We start from the raw sequence: 18,939 nt of genomic DNA, 5'->3' as shown, positions 1-18,939 counted from the left end.
TTTACTTTTTGTTTAACAAGCACTGTTGTGTTGGAGCAGCATAGTGAAAGCAGCAGAGCAAAGGGTCAGGGTAAAGAGGAGGAGAAGGAGGGGTTAAAAATAATAGCAGCGGGTTAGTTTCACCCCCTCCAGACACATGCACTGCTATGCCAGGTTCGACCTAGCTTCCCTGAGAGCTATAGGATAGGAAACTACTCACACAAATGAAAATAGTCTCCGAGTATGGGGCAGGCCAACTGTTGCAGGCCGAGCACGTTGCAGCAGGTGAAGCAGAACGTTGTGAAATGAGGAAAGTTGAATGCAAGCAAAGCTCTTATCAGTAGAGGCATGCCCATCCAAGGGAGTGATATCACAAAGTTAGAACTCATTACACTATCTGTTTATTCAATACAAGTAATATCATTATGGCAATATTGAACAAAGTGTTGGTATGTTTTCCTTATATTGAACAGCCCTAGATCTCAGGCAATAACATAGTAAGCATATCATCTTTGCACTACCCAAATCACTGTTTAATCTAAATAACTGTTTGCGCAAACTCAATCAAATATAGGTCAATTAATACATGAATATGCTTTAAGAAAGAAAACCGGTTACATCACAGCTCTCATGGGGATTTATTTATTTTGTTGGCAGCTCAGCCTCAAATTGCCTATAATAAGGGGACATATGCAGGGTCTATTTCAAGCTTGTTATGCAAATAAGTTATTGGGCTTTTTTTTCTGAAATAAGATTAGAAAATGTTTTCAACTTTAATTGACTGAATTTATTTGAAAAGTGGGCTCATTAACTTGTGAATACTGTAATATATGTTTACATACAAGCACAAGTTTCAGGAGTGGGTCATATTCCTTTATACTTTAACAATTTGCTGAGGGTCAATTCAAAATAGACCATGTGCCGCATTTGGCCCCCGCTCCGTAGTTTGACACCCCTGCTCTTAAGGTATAAAAGGAGAATACTATGACTCAAGTTTAAATACAAGGGGTTCTTTACACTTGCAAAAGTGCACATTTCACTTTAGAACTAATAAAACGAATGGAGAAAATAACATGTTTACAATATTATTTTGAAAGTAGCGTCTTCTCTCTGCTGTACAGCAACATTTCCCAACTAAGTGTGTTTGAACAAACTGCCATCATCTGGTGACTCTATGTCTGTGCAACTCTTTCCAGATCAGACCTATACACATGTTTGTAATAAAATGACAGATCACTGTTTAAGTTATTGCTATGAGGACTGCACAACTCAAACAAAGATATTTATTCTGGGACCTAAAAAAAACTGGCATTAAATGTTAGTCACCTAACACCAGTTACAGTTCTCTGGCAGTTTATGCAGGATCTGCCGTGCTGATTCACAGTTTAGGTGAAAATAAAATAAGGGCTCAAAAGACACGCAAAAACACCTTTATGTCCATTCTTATATTACTATCCAATTCTCTGCAATAAATTCCTCTAGTGAGACCTTTTAATGGAGATCTTGACTTAAATGTATGTCAAATGCATTGCTGAGAACACAGTGAATTGTTCTTAATTGAAGTATTTAAAGTTTAGAATAGAATAACAATGGCTATTGTGACCTGCAATGCAATACAAATCCCTGCAAATGAACACCAGTTACCAAGTGTGGTGTTGTGCGTTGGCGTTCGTATCAGGGGGTCACAGGTTCGAACCCCACTGCAGTCAGCATGTCGTTGGGTCCCTGGGCAAGACACTTCACCCCAAATTGCTCCTGTGGGGATTGCCCACAGGATTGATTATGTAAGTCGCTTTGGATAAAAGCGTCTAACAAGTGACATGTAATGTAAAATCAGGTTGATGTCTGTTTGTAAGTGATATTTTATCCTTTGCCGCCACCTGGTGACCAAAGTGAGTAGCGTTAACATATCGAGTCGCTAGTAGATGAAGAAGCTGCATCAATGATTTCATTTAGTACGTTTGGTACTAGGAAAAAATAATCGGAGTTTTTGAAATTCAGTATTGTTTCATTATGATGTTAATGGAGTAAATGCTAAACTTGTATTTTCAAATAGCTGGTTTTAGATTAGTGTAAAAAAGGTTATGCTACTTAACCATAATAGATCTAAGACAGTGACAAAACAAGATGAGAACCCTGCAGAGTCCACACATTTATACTTTTAGTCCCAAGCATGTCTTGCCCCATCTTTATATTTGAATTATCACAATTTTCCATTCTCATTATAAGCCTCTCCCTTTTCTATAAGAAATAAAGGAGCTTCTTAGTAGTTGACATTTCAGAAATGTGACATGTGTGTTCAGAATGGCCTTGAAAGTGCTTGGCTGCTCAGAGAAAGATGACAAACAGAATATTATGACATCTCTTTACCCTCACCGCAGCTATTTGCCTTGCTACAGTGTAATCAGAACAACCTTCTGGATCCGCACCAGTCTGGTTTCAAGGCAGGTCACTCCACAGAAACTGCCCTCCTTGCTGTCACTGAGGAACTGCACACTGCTAAAGCAGCCTCCCTCTCCTCTGTCATCATCCTGTTGGACCTGTCTGCTGCATTCGACACGGTGCATCTCCAGATCCTCCTTCGCACTCTCCAAGAACTTGGAGTTTCAGGCTCTGCACTTTCCCTTCTCACCTCATACCTCAAAGACCGCACCTACAGGGTTACTTGGAGAGGGTCGGAGTCCGACCCGTGTCAATTAACTACAGGGGTCCCTCAAGGCTCTGTTCTTGGTCCCCTCCTCTTCTCCTTGTACACAAACTCGCTCGGATCTGTCATTAGCCCGCATAGTTTTTCATACCACTGCTACGCTGACGACACCCAATTAATTCTGTCCTTTCCCCGCTCAGAGACCCAGGTCGTCGCACGCATCTCTGCTTGTCTAGCTGACATCTCTCAGTGGATGTCTGCTCATCACCTCAAGCTCAACCTTGACAAGACTGAACTGCTTTTCCTTCCGGGAAAAGATTGTCCCACTCTTGACCTGACAATCAACATCGGCACCTCTGTTGTTTCCCCGACTCAGACTGCAAGGAATCTGGGTGTGATCCTAGATAACAACCTGTCCTTCACTTTAAACATAGCTGCTACAACCCGCTGCTGCAGATACACGCTTTACAACATCAGGAGGATACGTCCCCAGCTGACTCAGAAAGCGACGCAGGTTCTGGTCCAGGCTCTCGTCATCTCACGCCTAGACTACTGCAACTCCCTCCTGGCTGGTCTACCTGCATGTGCCATCCGACCTCTGCAGCTCATCCAGAATGCATCGGCTCATCTGGTCTTCAACCTTCCTAAATTCTCCCACACCACTCCGCTCCCTCCACTGGCTTCCGGTAACTGCTAGAATCCACTTCAAGACAATGGTACTTGCGTACCATGCTGCGAATGGATCTGGCCCTTCCTACATCCAGGACATGGTTAAACCATACACCCCAGCACGTGCACTCCGCTCTGCATCAACCAAACAGCTCGCTGCACCCTCGCTGCGAAGGGGACCCAAGTTCCCATCAGCAAAAACACGTGGGTTTGCTATCCTGGCTCCAAAATGGTGGAATGAGTTCCCCATTGACATCAGGACAGCAGATAGCTTACACACCTTCCGGCGCAGCCTGAAAACTCATCTCTTTCGACTCCACTTCGAGCAATAGAACTATTAACAAAGCACTTATATACTAATAAAGGAATGGCTTACCTAAAGCCAGTTGAGTAGCACTTGCACTTTTTTTGCTCTATGAAACCTGATGTACTTATATGATTCTGTTTTCTTCAAGTTTGAATTTTGTTGGTCGAATGCACTTATTGTAAGTCGCTTTGGATAAAAGCGTCAGCTAAATGCAATGTAATAGCTCTTTGGTCATTTATAACTCCCACAACAAAGCATACATTTATGTTGAAATTGTGAGACTTTGAGCTTGGATTACAGCTAAGAACATTGCTTTTCTTTGTGATACATTTTACATTTCTTTCACTTGTGTCAGGGGTCAATTTACTGAGGGACCTGGGGACCAAGCAATGTTAGCTGCAGGCCATAAAACCCACACTATCCTCATGATGGGACAGAAACAATATCTTTAAGGTTGGTAGCACACTTTAATGTGGTTGTCACACCATATTTTAGATATAATCAACACATCCTCACTCCCTGGTCGGCCTATGTTGACGTTATGTCAAGTCCCCTGTGTCGGCTTTATCCAACGCAAGGGGGGGGCCCTCAGCGTACATTTTCAACTTTCCGGGATGTCCATAGGCTTCTATATAGCTCCCTAAACGTATGTTGTAGACGACTTGAGATCGCGAGCGAATGCTACCCGCAGATCCATTCTCACAGCGTTTATCAACCTTTGTCTTACTCAATATCCATCCATCCATCTTCTCCCGCTTATCCGTGGTCGGGTCGCGGGGGTAGCAGTTCCAGCAGAGAGCCCCAAACTGTCTTTTCCCTGGCGACATCAACCAGCTCTGACTGGGGGATCCCAAGGCGCACCCATCCTTCATGACCATAGGTGAGGGTAGGAACGAAGATGGCCCGGTAGACAGAGAGCTTTGCCTTCTGGCTCAGCTCCCTTTTCGTCACAACGGTGCGGTAAAGCGACTGCAGTACCGCTCCCGCTGCTCCGATTCTCCGGCCCATCTCACGCTCCATTGTTCCCTCACTCGAGAACAAGACCCCGAGATACTTGAACTCCTTCACTTGGGATAAGGACTCATTCCCTACTTGGAGTGGACAGTCGATCGGTTTCCTGCTGAGAACCATGGCCTCAGATTTGGAGGTGCTGATCCTCATCCCAGCCGCTTCACACTCGGTTGCGAACCGATCCAGTGAGTGCTGAAGGCTGCAGACCGATGAAGCCATCAGAACCACATCATCTGCAAAAAGCAGTGGTGCAATCCTTAGTCCACCGAACTGCAGACCCCCTCCCCCACGACTACGCCTCGAAATCCGATCCATGTATATTACAAACAGGATTGGTGACAAAGCGCAGCCCTGGCGGAGGCCAACCCTCACCGGAAATGTGTCCGAATTACTGCCGAGGACCCGGACACAGCTCTCGCTTTGGGAGTACAGAGATTGGATGGCCCTGAGTAGAGACCCCCTCCCTGGGAACTCGGTCATACGCCTTCTCCAAGTCTACAAAACACATGTAGACCGGATAAGCGTACTCCCAGGCCCCCTCCAGGATCCTTGCGAGAGTAAAAAGCTGATCCGTCGTTCCACGACCAGGACGGAATCTGCATTGTTCCTCCTCAATCTGAGGTTCGACAATCGGCCTGACCCTCCTTTTGAGTACCTTAGAGTAAACTTTTCCGGGGAGGCTGAGTAGTGTGATGCCTCTGTAATTGGCACACACCCTCTGATCCCCCTTTTTAAAAAGGGGAACCACCACCCCGGTCTGCCACTCCTTCGGTACTGTTTCCGACTTCCACGCAACGTTGATGAGACGTCTCAACCATGACAGTCCCTCAACACCCAGAGCCTTCAGCATTTCCGGGCGGATCTCATCCACCCCCGGGGCTTTGCCACTGTGGAGTTGTTTGACGACCTCAGTGACCTCGGATCTATGGGTTGGGGTATTGTTCCGCATGGACATTTTAGTTAACCGGACTTCCTGTAAAGTAGACGAGAGTAGCCGATCGCAGCCGGGGGAGGTGTCAAAAAGCTCGTCTTAAGTCGGACAGCTCGGACTCGGAGTCGGCTTGACTGGCTGGGTTTGCAATGGCGGAAATTCCATTTTACCCACTGTAGACAAAGGTGATCTCCATTGCTTTATATAGGTTTGTTAATTCAGTCATGATGATGAACCACACCAGTGACTGGGTTCCATAATTAGAAATGCTCCTCCCTCTTAATGTTTGCAAAACTGATAGGTGGACAGGCTACAAATGATCAGTCCCTTCAGATCCGCACACATGAAGCTTAATGAGCATGAATTGAACAGACCTGCTGCTGTGTTAATTCTTTAGCTGCCACTTTAAGCTTTATGATGTGTACAACATGGATGTAATTTGATTTAATCTTGCCATTTTAAATGATGTATTCAATAAATAAGGTTAAACCAAATCATTACATTATAATAGATTTTATTTTAATGATTTGGTTTAACTTATAGAGAAACTTTATTGTTATTGCACATATTACAGGTACTGAGACAACGAAATGCAGTTTAGCTTCTAACCAGGTGCAACAAGCAGTGAAGTGGAAAGTAATGTACACAATCTACAGAATAACATATAGAATTAAAACTGCGGTCACAGACGTGCACGCAGTTGTGGGCGGGCCTTCGCGTCCGAGTGCCTGTAGGGGAGGGTCGCCGGTCGTCCCGGCGTCAAGCAGATGCGCGCGTGTCCTCCGAAATGAGCCGTTCGTAATTTCTCAAACGTGCGCGTCCCGGACTCCCAGGTCTTCCGGCAGCGACTGGGAAACGTATGTGGGCTCGCCACCTCGAAGGAAAACACATTTCTGTAAAGCAGGGGTGGGGAACCTCCGGCCCCCGGGCCGTATACGGCCCGCGAGACAATTTGATACGGCCCTCGAGGTAACACACGCAAAAAAGAAAAAAAATTAAGAAATCTAGACCGCAAAATATGTAACAAGCGACTACCTGTTTTTCCTGGGCAAGGTCAGGGTCCTTGAACACAACACGAGCCTAACGTGTCATCACGTGGTATATGTCTCCTCCGACAGGGGTTTAGAGCTGCCGGAGAGCAGAGCACCAGAACGCCGCTCCGGGCCGGGACTTCACAAATGTCAGTAGCCATAAGGAGCCGTACACATGCCGCAGTTTTTGCGTGGCTGTGTCTTTAGTTGAAAGCCCAGTGGCGATCTGTTCATCTGTCATACTGATCATACAGTCGATAACTTTGTTGTTATTAGCATCTGGTTAGCTAGCTATGCTAACGAATATAAGAAGCTTTTTCTACTACCAGTGAGGTAAAGGCACATCTTTATATGATCGTTATAGTTATAAAAAAATAAGAGAATACAGTAAACGGGTATAAAATACTATATGACAATAAAAAAAAGTTATTAATAAACAAGAATACAGTTTGAAAGGGGAGTGATTTGTAAAATATCCATAAAGAAAAAGAAAATCTGCTTCCAGTTCTGTTTCATATGGGTGCTGAGAGAGGTTTCCATAGATTTCCTAATGTTGCTCTCAAAGTGCACCAAACTTCAACATTTAAAAAAAAATCTTCCCGGGGGAACATGCCCCGAGCCCAGTCCCCCCTAGAGGGGGTTAGGTCCCCCCCCCACTTAAATCATGTTCACATGGATAGGAAACTAAATTTCACACATCTTGTGTCCATATCTTTATGTTTTGGTGGCCATGCCACAACCGTGCACGTGCATGCATGCGCGAATCATGGTAAAATATCTGGATTAAGAGGTTGCTTTTTCTTTGCACAGCATGAAAGAAAGGCCAAATGAATGGGCTTTGATTTTAGTATTTTTAAGCAGACGTCAATAATTTGTACGGCCCTCGGAGGATGTTGAAAAAATTGAAATGGCCCTTGAGAGGAAAAAGGTTCCCCACCCCTGCTGTAAAGGCTCGTCGACGATCGATTATCGCGGAGGCTGTCTGGAGGAGCCGTAACCTGTTAAACCTCGAGCCTGTTTTTCAGGTTTCAGGCTCGAAAATGACATTCCCAGAACAAATTACCATAACTTCACTTCTAAAAAGGTTTATATGAATTTTATCAAATCAAGGTTACATCTGTGAGTTGGATGTAGAAGTGTCAGAATCAATATAGATTGTTCTGTGTCAGAGTAAATTCAGATGGAACATAGCAAAAAAATGTAAATTCCTGTCTCCGCCTAAAGAAAACCCATTACTTATAGTGAAGACCAACCTTGAATGATGGGTTAGTAGCCTAAAAGCTTTAGGAATCCAAAGTATAACATAATAAGTACCCTGTATCAAGATTTAGGCAAAACAAGTGACATTTGACCTTTTTAGAGAGGTTTATGAAAATAAAGTCCAGGCGGAATAAGCTTTGGGCACATTTGACCTTTTTCAGGTACCAGACTATACAAATCATTGTATTACATTGAATCATCACTATAGGTATCAGAGATGTTCACAAGTCTTTTTTTGCAAGTCCAAGTCAAGTCTCAAGTCTTTGGTCACGAGTCCAAGTCAAGTCTCAAGTCTCTAACGAATAAAAGTCTCATGTCTCTTCTGGTTGTAATAAGCCTTATATTGTCTGCTGCTATCCAGTCTGTTAAGAATACTGCACGGCTATATCTAAGAAATGCAAAGCATTTACTGTGTTATTATCACTCCTATATCTATTAGCATACAGTATCAGTACTGATTAGTTGTTTGTTATATGATCACTTTAAACAGGCTATTGCTATGCAATATGAGGACAAACATCACACTTTAGCTAAATACAAACAACTTATAAGCAAAACACTTCAGAATCAGAAATCAGTATCACAAATACTTTATTAATCCCCCGCAGGGAAACTGTTAAAGGTACTTAAAAGCGGGTAATGATTAACGTTACCGACCTTTTTTATGTCATGTCAAGAGTTGGATGTCAACGCCACTCAACTCAAACAAGTGTGACAAGCAATTCACTAATCTTTTCAAATATTCAGTTACAAAGCTAGTAGCAAGCTAAGTTAACATTACATAGCTGATGCTGAGCTAAACATGTTTGCTAACCGTCCATGCGTTAATGTGACTGACCTCTCCGGGTGAGTTTTCAAGTGCCTGATGAAATTTGACGTTGTTGCGCCAGAATCCTTGATTTTGATATTGCAGACTTTGCAGTGTGCGCTCCTTTTGTTGGTGTCGCCGGCGTTTTTTTCGAAGTTGTTGTAGTTGAACCTAATTACAAGCGGTACAGCCGCCGGTCGCTATTGTGTTACTACGAGGTAGTAACAGAGGCGCGCACGTCTGCGTAATGAGCCCGGCTAAAGTAACTGGATGGCCTGCCTGCCTGTCAGCCTTCCATCTGGGCACACATTTCTCTCGTGCCCTCATTGGTCATGTGCGCGTTCGTGTGTGTTGGAGGAGGCGGGCTCTATAAGGAAGTAGCAGCCTCTTGCAGATTATCTCCGGTTGTTTATTTTCAAATTCTAGCGATCTCGAGCCGGTTTCTCTCAAATGTACCTACCCCACCTTTAATACGCCAAAAATAGAAAACACAATGATTGTTCACGAGTCCCAACACACGAGTCCAAGTCGAGTCTGAAGTATTTTGGTCACGAGTCCAAGTCAAGTCTGAAGTCTCTGTGTGTGCGACTTAAGTGCGACTCGAGTCCGAGTCGCAGACTCGAGTCCGAGTCGCAGACTCGAGTCCCCATCTCTGATAGGTATTCATTCCACCCAAAACAACAACAAAAAATATTTTAAAAAAAATATATATATATATATATATTGTTGTATGTGTGAGTGTGTGTACTAGGTGTCTGTAAGTGTAGGTGTGTGTATGTGTAGGTGTAGCTGTGTAGGTGTAGCTGTGTGGGTATGTGTAGGTGTGTGTAGCTGTGTGGGGATGTGTGTGTATGTACCAACGCACTATACAATTAACTACACTGTAGGTCATTGTGTGTAAGTGTACTTGCACAATAAAAAAAACGGAAACATAAGTGACATTTGACTCCAACTGGGGCAGATTTATTTCAAACATTTTACCAACACACTATAGGCATGTAAAAACAATTTTTTTACCAATGTACTATACAATAAAATCACACTAGGTATATAAAAACAACAAGTAATTTTTTTTAAATAAACACTTGCAAAACGTTATACCTACCTGAACTTTATACCTATCTGAATGTTCCAGTATTTAGGTCGTGCCACTCCCTGAAACAGTTCTTTTTGACAGTGAAGCACAGAGGGACCTGGCACTTCCTGCAGTACACAGGTGTATTCACCCTTTTGAGTCCAGCATCTAGGCACCTCCTGCAGTTCTTCCTGACCTTGGTGGCATCTTCCCATAATACTCGGGCATGCATGTGAGTGGTGGAGGAGGGGGTGGTGGAGATGCAGGGCCTTCAGCAGGGCCTTCAGCAAACTCCAACAATTCTGCAGCAAGCTGCTCCCTGAAAGTCTTCTGGGTGTGAGGCTTTGTCCTGCTGGGGTCACACCCCATCTAACAAATGTGGAAAAACAAAGAGATTCGATTAATTCACTGGCTTATACTTATAGGATAATATTGGACTATAAATTAATAATATGACACCAAATAAATAAGTAAACACATGTATATATTCATTCACTGGCCATTCATTTAGAAAATGTAACTCAAAAAGACAAGTAACACTATTTAGCATTTTGGCTAATCATTCCTGTTGGCTAAGCTAACACTAGGCGCATTCACACTGCGGTACTTTTCCCACAAAGGTTCATGCGAACTCTTTAGTTCGCATGAACTAAGTACAGATCGCGTTCACACCGGAAAAAGTCCCTGGGGTGGATTAGGCAAATGAAGCCGCTGACGTCACTTCTTCTTCTTCTGCTTTGGGTTTACTGGCAGGCCGCAAACCACTTCACGGCGTATAGCTGCCGCCCAAAGTCCCCGGCCGGAAGTCCCAAGAGTTGGGGAAGGCTTCAGTAGCCTTCCGAGTAAATCGCCAGAACGCCGACACCTCCTCATCTCCACCGCTCCCATGTTTTATTTTGTGTTGCCATAAGTTAGTCTCTCTGCGTTTCTGCGATTGGCTAATGCTAATGCTAATAATGCTAATGCGAGGATAATAAAATGGCGGCTTCACAAAACTTTTTGGGAGTTTTACGGGCCGTGGTTTACAATCCGCCCGGCCAATCAGACATATAGCTCTTTTCTCACAAAAGAGCCGCTCGAAAGTCCCTGCTCTCTAGCAGGGACTTTCGAGGGGGTAAAAAGGTTCGCATGAACTAATTGTAGTACCGGCTCTTTTTGGTGTGAACACGATCATGAACTAAGTTCGCATGAACCTTTGTGGGAAAAGTACCTCAGTGTGAATGCGCCTACTGTGATGCAGTTCCACCAAACACAAAAGTAATATATAAAAAGGATAATATTGGACTATAAATGAATAATATTACACCAAATAAATAAGTAAACACATGTATATATTCATTCACTGGCCATTCATTTAGAAAATGTAACTCCAAAAAGACAAGTAACACTATTTAGCATTTTGCCTAATCATTCCTGTAGCTTCTTGGCTAAGCTAGCACTGTGACGCAGTTCCACCAAACACATAAGTAATATATAAAAACAGAGAGATTACATACCTTTCCCGTGGTGGAAGATCAACATCCGAGTCACTACTGTCCGGATCCAGGTCTGGCTGGAGGAGATCTTCATCATCCGACGAAGAGTCATCTGGTAGGATCATAGCCACGCTATCGTCAGCTAGCATCTCTAGCACCTGCTCTGTGGTGAAGCTCTCCCTTCTGGCTGCGTAATGGAGCCGGAGCGGGCGTAGTTTATACTACGCAGGATCATATCTTTGGAACCCATTGGTCGATTTGGGTGATTGACACCTTTTATGAACCGTTAGAGCCAATAGAATCGAGTGACAGTTAGTGAAAGTTAGTCAATATTAAGTTTTAAAGATCATTTTTGCTAGTTAGCACCGGAAGTAGCATCTGCCCGTTTTAGCTAAGGGCTAATGCTAACGCTTCTTGTGACACTTTTGTTTTGTTTCGGTAAAAATAGTTCTTATCGTCAGTTAGCTGAGATTCTTCTCGTTAATCTGGTATAACACATTGATAGGTTTTTCAATATTAAGATGCCCTGAGACAGTGTCGAGAAAAAAACCAGGGTCCCCGGGGACCTTCGGGTTTAACAGGTTAACCGTGGCGTGCGGTGCAGTGGGTTGTGCAGACGTTCTGCCCTTGGCTGTTTGTTTACTCAATAAACGCATCTCCTCTGGATATTAGGCCATGTATGTTCCATACCAGTAGAGTTTGCTTTTTGTTGTTATGTTTATTGATCAAAAAGCAAACCTTCAATACAGCTGTTATGTGGTCAAGGTAAGTAAAGTAATAATTGAAGCTGTGTATTGGTTAATATTAGCATATGACTTAAAATGAAAACACAACAGCATTTCACAAAACGCCACAGCATTTCACAAAACGCTACAGCATTTCAGAAAACACCACAGCATTTCACATTGGACGGAAAGGGTATTCCTTTAGGGAGAACACTTCTTGTTTATGATTGGACAGAGCCAGCCAGACAGCACTGCTGTGATTGGTTGTTTTTGCTGCCAGTGAAGAAATTACGCTTCGTGATTGGTCAACGTCCGACAGCGCAATATGTCCCAACCGGTCCCTCCCAACACATCAGCCGTTAGCACACACTCAGAGCTCACAGCTCCTCATATCTGTTCAGAAACTGGACAAAAGTTAAATATTTACAAACCACAGACTGTCTATGTCATGGCGAATACAGTCACTGCTTTATTTATGTCTGTATGACGTTGTTGTGAGTGTGGACGGAGCAGCTACAGGTTAGTTTAGCCTGATGGATCCGATTCCATTCTGAAAACGCGCATTTTAAAAGCTTTTCGCCTGCCGTCTTGTCTGCAGACTTGTCAAAGCATTAATTCATGGTTTTTACTAACCGTTATCAGTATGTAGTTACTTCGGCATCACTTTGAAACGTGTATTACAATTAAATCACTGTCAAATATGTTCATTTTGTTGTAGTTGGTATCTCCTATAGGATTTACATGGAGATACTTCCCGCCCCCTCTCCAGCGCGTCTTGTTTGAATGACAGGAGCAAACACAGCTGACAGCCGCGGTGAAACTCAAGCGATTAGAGCGATGCGAATATTGGGTAGTCTACCATAGTATTTACATGGAGATAAGCCCCTTAAAAACCATGAATTAATAAAGCATTAATTCTGTGTTTACTCCTGTGAATCAAAAAAGACGCTGGAGAGGGGGCGGGCCGGATCTCCATGTAAATCCTATCGGAATCGGATCGATCAGGCTAAACTAACCTGTAGCTGCTCCGTCCACACTCACAACAACATCATACAGACATAAATAAAGCAGCGACTGTATTCGCCATGACATAGACAGTCTGTGTTTTGCATATCTTTAATTTTTGTCCAGTTTCTGAACAGATATGAGGAGCTGTGAGCTCTGAGTGTGTGCTAACAGCTAACGGCTGATGTGTTGGGCCAATCACGAAGTCATTTCTTGATTGGCAGCAAAAACAACCAATCACAGCAGTGCTTCTCTGGCTGGCTCTGTCCAATCACAAACAATAAGTGTTCTCCCTAAGGAATACCCTTTCCGTCCAATGTGAAATGCTGCAGTGTTTTGTGAAATGCTGCGGTGTTTTGTGAAATGCAGTGGCGTTTTGTGAAATGCTGCGGTGTTTTGTGAAATGCTGTGGTGTTTTGTGAAATGCTGCGGCGTTTTGTGAAATGCTGTTGTGTTTTCTGAAATGCTGTGGCGATTTGTGAAATGCTGTGGCGTTTTGTGAAATGCTGTTGTGTTTTGTGAAATTCTGTTGTGTTTTGTGAAATGCTGTGGTTTCTTGCACTTCAGGGCCACCGTACAATAGAGACGTTTTTATTTTAAAGTAAATTCAGATGGAACATAGTAAAAACATGTAAATTCTAATGTCCGCCTAATAAAAAAACATTAGGCTACTTATAGTGAAAACCACCCTTGAATTATGAGTTTAGTAGACTAAAAGCTTTAGGAATCCAAACTATAACATATAATAAGTACCCTGTATCAAGATTGATGCAAAACAAGTGAAATGTGACCTTTTTAGAGAGGTTTAGAAAAATAAAGTCCACCTCACCTCTGGGTAATTTGGGAACCATCAGTTCCAATTGAACGTTTTTCACTGTAAAAATCATTTATTACTTTGAATTATCACTATAGGTATCATTCCATCCAAATACAACTGTTGTGAAAAAATAAATAAAATAAAAAATAAAACATACTCTGTTATCCTCTTAGGCTCCACCGACCCGAAATCGCGTCATTTTTCAGGAAACAACGTCTAAGGAAGCTTAATATTTAATAAACTATGACTATTTTATCCATAGAACGGGGAAAAACCTAATTTAACTGATCTTTTTCATTTATTTTTTCACAAAAAACACACAATGCTAACAGTGAGCCTCTGAATTAGCCCCGAGCGAAAAATGCTAACCTATTACTGCACCGAAAATCACTCCTAGCTCCCTTATTACTTATCCTAGCTTTACATCCAACACATTTTTTATGACCGCAAGGAGACACAGAATCTAACGGTGCCCACTTCAACACTAAAAGATACAAACTAGCGAGGTTACCAACAAAAACGTACATCAAACAAGTGGCGCTGGTAATTAGCATTAGCACTGCACACACCCACGGCGTGTTCCAATGAAAAGCATACATATATATAAATAAAGTATAAAGTATAGGTCAACACATTTCAGTATAACACACTAATTGCAATATTACTCACGTTTGACACCGTGGAGCAGGGTTTCTATGTAGGCCTACCGAGAAGTGGGTAGTTTAATGAGTCTGTTGACGACAAAACCTCCGCGCACACAGACAGCCAAGGCAAGCTACCTGAATTAAGTCTCTCCCTAAACCGGCAATACCGGAAATGTGACATCCGGTTTGTCCTTCACAATAAAGTTTTTCAAAATAAAGGTACATTTAATATTGACGTATCAAATTGATTCAAATGTCTTACACAACACATGTATCAAGACAATAAATGAACTGTTTATATAGTCGATCAACACTGTGTATGTTACTCATTACAGGATAATCACATGGCACTAAATCAGACCGGCTGTTCTCCTCTGTTTACATCCTGCTGGTTTAAATTATGTGTTCTATAGGCTCTGTGTACAAGATTGAGTTGAGTAGTGAGCCATTCGTTTTTTTTCATGGTGAGATGTCTGCTGAGAGGTCCTTGTATACCTCGCTGACTTTTGAGGACATCTGGGTCTGGCAGCTCCCCCCGCACGGCCTTGTAACGTGTACTCCTTTGAACACAGCTACATACAATTACTTAGGACAATATATATTACCTTACACACGTCAGCAACTGTAAACTGCTTTGGCATAGTGGAAATGAACACCATGTCACTCACTCTGCTGGTTTCACACACTATTAATTACACAAAAGAATTGTCAATTTAATTGAAAAGGTCATTGATGCAATATACTAAATCAGCTCTTGGCACAAAGGAAATACTCATTAAATCATGGATTGGCTGTGAACACATACTGTTCTATTGTATTGCATAGAAAGATGTGTTACTGTTCTGCTTGTAGTGGAAATACTGTTTGTAGTCGTAGATAGAAAAACAAAGATGGAAAACATTTCACCATACATTTTTTAGGAGTTATATGTATTGGGTGTTTATGGTTAATGTGGGAAAGTAATAAGCAGAGCTGTTGCTGGTAAATTCTGTGCCATCATAATAGTAATGTGTATACAGCGTTTCGTGAATATCTGGAAAAATATGCGAGTAGTTTGGAATCATTTGAGACTGGTACAGAAATGGTACATTCTCTGTTAGCTACGTTCGCCCCGATTGAGCTAGCAACTGTTTTATTCGCAATTTAACATCATATTGGATATGGGCTTAACTTGTCCTGGACTGGAATTTTCCCGATCTTTTCCCGAGGAGGTGTTTGCGAAAAAGCGCTTAAAACGCATGAATAACACCGATATTTCAAAATGGCCGACTTTCTGGGGGTCGGGGCTAATGGAAGATATTTTGAAATATGTCCGCAATTCCATCAGTAATGTCTGTGGCAAGATTGGGGTAGTTTGGAGAAACTATATGTGACTATCGCACAATAGGGGGCGCTACTGAGCTGGTGTACAAAATGTAAAAAAATGTTGTACAGTCTGGAAAAAGACGTGGGTTGTGACGTGTGTTCCAAGTTTTGCGTCCGAAAGTCATTTTAGCGATTTTGTGGCATTTAAATCGTCAAAATTGGTACATGTTCCGTTAGCTTACGAGCTCCCCGTTTGAGCAGTCGACTATTCATTCGCAATTTAGCATCACATTGGATATGGGCTGATCTTGGCCTCGTTTGACATTTTTCCGATCATTTTCCTAGGACAAGTATGCGAAAATGCGCTTAAAATGGACATATTTCAAAATGGCCGACTTCATGGGGGGCGGAGATAATGGAAGCCATTTTGAAATATGTCCGCATTTCCTTGAGGAATCTCTGTGCCAAGTTTCGGGTAGTTCGAAGAAACTATATTTGACTACCGCACAATAGGGGGCGCTACTGAGACATATTTGCTAAAACGTCCGACTTTTTTCTCACAGTCTGGAAAAGGTTGTGGGCTGTGACATGCGTTCCGAATTTAAAGGCCGTAACTCATTTTCTCCCCTACTTATGGCTCGGTACATTTTTTAACCCTTCGATTTCGAGAAAAAACTGAATAGGACACGCCCACATTTTTCATTGGTTGCGACCCTTTAAATCTCAGTTTATACTCACCCTGCCAGTATGTCTATGACAATATATATTTTTTAGTCCATCGGTTCTTGAGATATAAATTAGTTGTGTTTTGGCGCCCCCTATTGTTCGAAATGAACATTGTTCGTTGTACCTATTCCCCAAGACACACTGAACCTATCCACCGAAATCTGTGATATTTGGATACATTTTGGATGAATTGTGAGCATTTATGTGTAGGCAACACCCTTTTGCTAATACGTTTTGATTGATGTCGGCCACATTTTTCCACACCTCGTGCTGATTTTGTACGGTAATGTGTCTGCCCCTCCATTGATGCTGTGCACGAAGTTTGGTTTGGAAAATCAAGAAATTGGAATTTAAGTTAATATTTCAATGTTTTTCACATTATGCTAATTAAAAAAAAATCAAAGTAGGCGGAGCTTCGGGATATGAGAGGATAATATGTAGAGCTGCTCCACCCGGATAAGTGTGCAAAATGTCAGGTCCGTCAGACTTACGCTGCGACTTTGTAAATTTTTCGAAACACTGAATTTACACAGGTGGCGCTAGAGAGCAAGGTGAAAAATGTTCACCCATCGAATCCAGAATGTTAACATTTCACCGGTCCTGGTGGCGTTGCCAAATGTCGCTACATGAAGAGTGTCGTAACCCCCTCAAAACAGGTCGAAAGTGCAGAACCGGTAACAGAAGAATAAATAATACTGACGATTTCAATAGGTCTTTGCACTACGTGCTCAGGCCCTAATGAATTGAATGATGAATAAACAGTGGGGTATGCATACACTATCAGCCTGTGAGCAGTATGAACAGTGTGTATGAATATGCAAAGATATATAAAGTATGAAAACGGTAAGCAGTATAGTATAAAATATAGATATTAATTTCATGATGATAAACATTGTGGAACAATGATGAAAAATGGGAATGGATGTGGCGACGTAAAACTGACACAAAAACAACAACAAACTTTTGCCAGCCAATTGGAGAGTTTCATCAGCAGCACGTGGTAAAAACCACCAATGAGCGCTCAGCTCCAGATACCAGCGAGCCGTTTCCCATCAAGCATTTCGCTTCCGCAGCTCGTGGAGAGCAACTACGCCAACTCGCCTCGCCTCGCTCTCAAGGCTGCGGGCGTCTTTGTCCCGCGAGATTTCAAAGTCTCATGTGGGCGAGCCTCCAGAGCAAGTCGGACAAAATGACTAACCATCATGCAACGCACTAGCAAGACGTTGATCGCAACTGCGCAGGTCTGCGCAGGTCTTGCTTGTCTCAAACAAGCCTACTAACTCGCAGAGACGGCATTTAACCCTTCACATTCCAACAGAACTGAACAGGCAGATTCTAAGGATTTATTTCTTTGGAAATATTATTTTAAATACAATGAAATCAAGTTATTTTGGTAAAACTAATGAAAATGTAACAACAAAAAAATATAAAAAATATAATAAAAGAAAATGTTTTTTTTTAATGTTTTCAAATATTATATTTTAGAATATCTTAGGCCCTCACGGAGGGCCTAGAGGGCCCTGACGGCTCGCCACTGTCGTAAAGCACCTGGGGGGTATACTACGAAGCAGGATTTTCGCTTAGCCGGCTAAATTCAGGGAAAACTCCGGCTTTCCGGTCCTACGAAACTGGTTCTCTTTTTAGCAGGCTAGATCTCCATGGTAACTTATGCTTAGCGGCTAACCTGGTCGGGACCAGGTTAGGTTGCAGGCTAAGAGCTCTACTCAGTGAAAGCACTGCCTGCTGACCAATCAGAGCTCAGTGTGCGGAGTTTAAAGCGATCAAGTCATATTACAGGAGAAAGGAAATACAGAAAAGCTGCCGATGCAGGAAAGACAGCCGGCAAAAATCACCGACTGTGTGAACGTGAACATAATAGAATATCACCTCCCATCTTCAGAGCAATCCGACTATTATAACATTAGCGTTAAGAAAGCTTACTTAAATATCTGCCACAACATAAGTAACCGGATCAGAGTAACATTAAGTACAGTCCGCGGCATATCACTTCATAATGTATCATATATCTCCTGATCTGAGTCAGCTGAGCCGTATCTGGCCGTGCAACACTCACAGTGTCACATACTGTATGCAGAAGTATTATTTTAAGCAACACATTAAGTTGACGAAACACTCGAGACAAATGTAATTAAAGTCAGATCCACTCGTCTTTTAGAATGGGGCAGTGATATCATAAACCTGTTAATGTATGCATTCAAACACTTGTTCTTTTACCAGCTGTATTCACCTTGCAGGTGCAGCGATGGTTTTGTACTTACGCCAACGTGAATGAAACATTATTTTGTTAAATAAAAACATGGTGATGTTTAGTAAATGATTACATGTCTCTTATTTAGCACAGAATATGATCCTATCCGTGACATTGGATCTTAACAAATATCCGCTATATCAGATACCTGTAGATCAGCTGTTTATTTCACATGAGTTCCAGTGTGGGAGCTTTTCACGGCTCCCCCTGGTGGATCCATGATCCATTGCAGCTGGTTTCATTATAATTAAATGT

This window comes from Pseudochaenichthys georgianus, chromosome 9, assembly GCF_902827115.2.
Source record: "Pseudochaenichthys georgianus chromosome 9, fPseGeo1.2, whole genome shotgun sequence".
In the NCBI taxonomy this organism is placed as follows: domain Eukaryota; kingdom Metazoa; phylum Chordata; class Actinopteri; order Perciformes; family Channichthyidae; genus Pseudochaenichthys; species Pseudochaenichthys georgianus.
The sequence above is the reverse complement of the archived record's forward strand: the minus strand, read 5'-3'. Positions refer to the sequence as shown.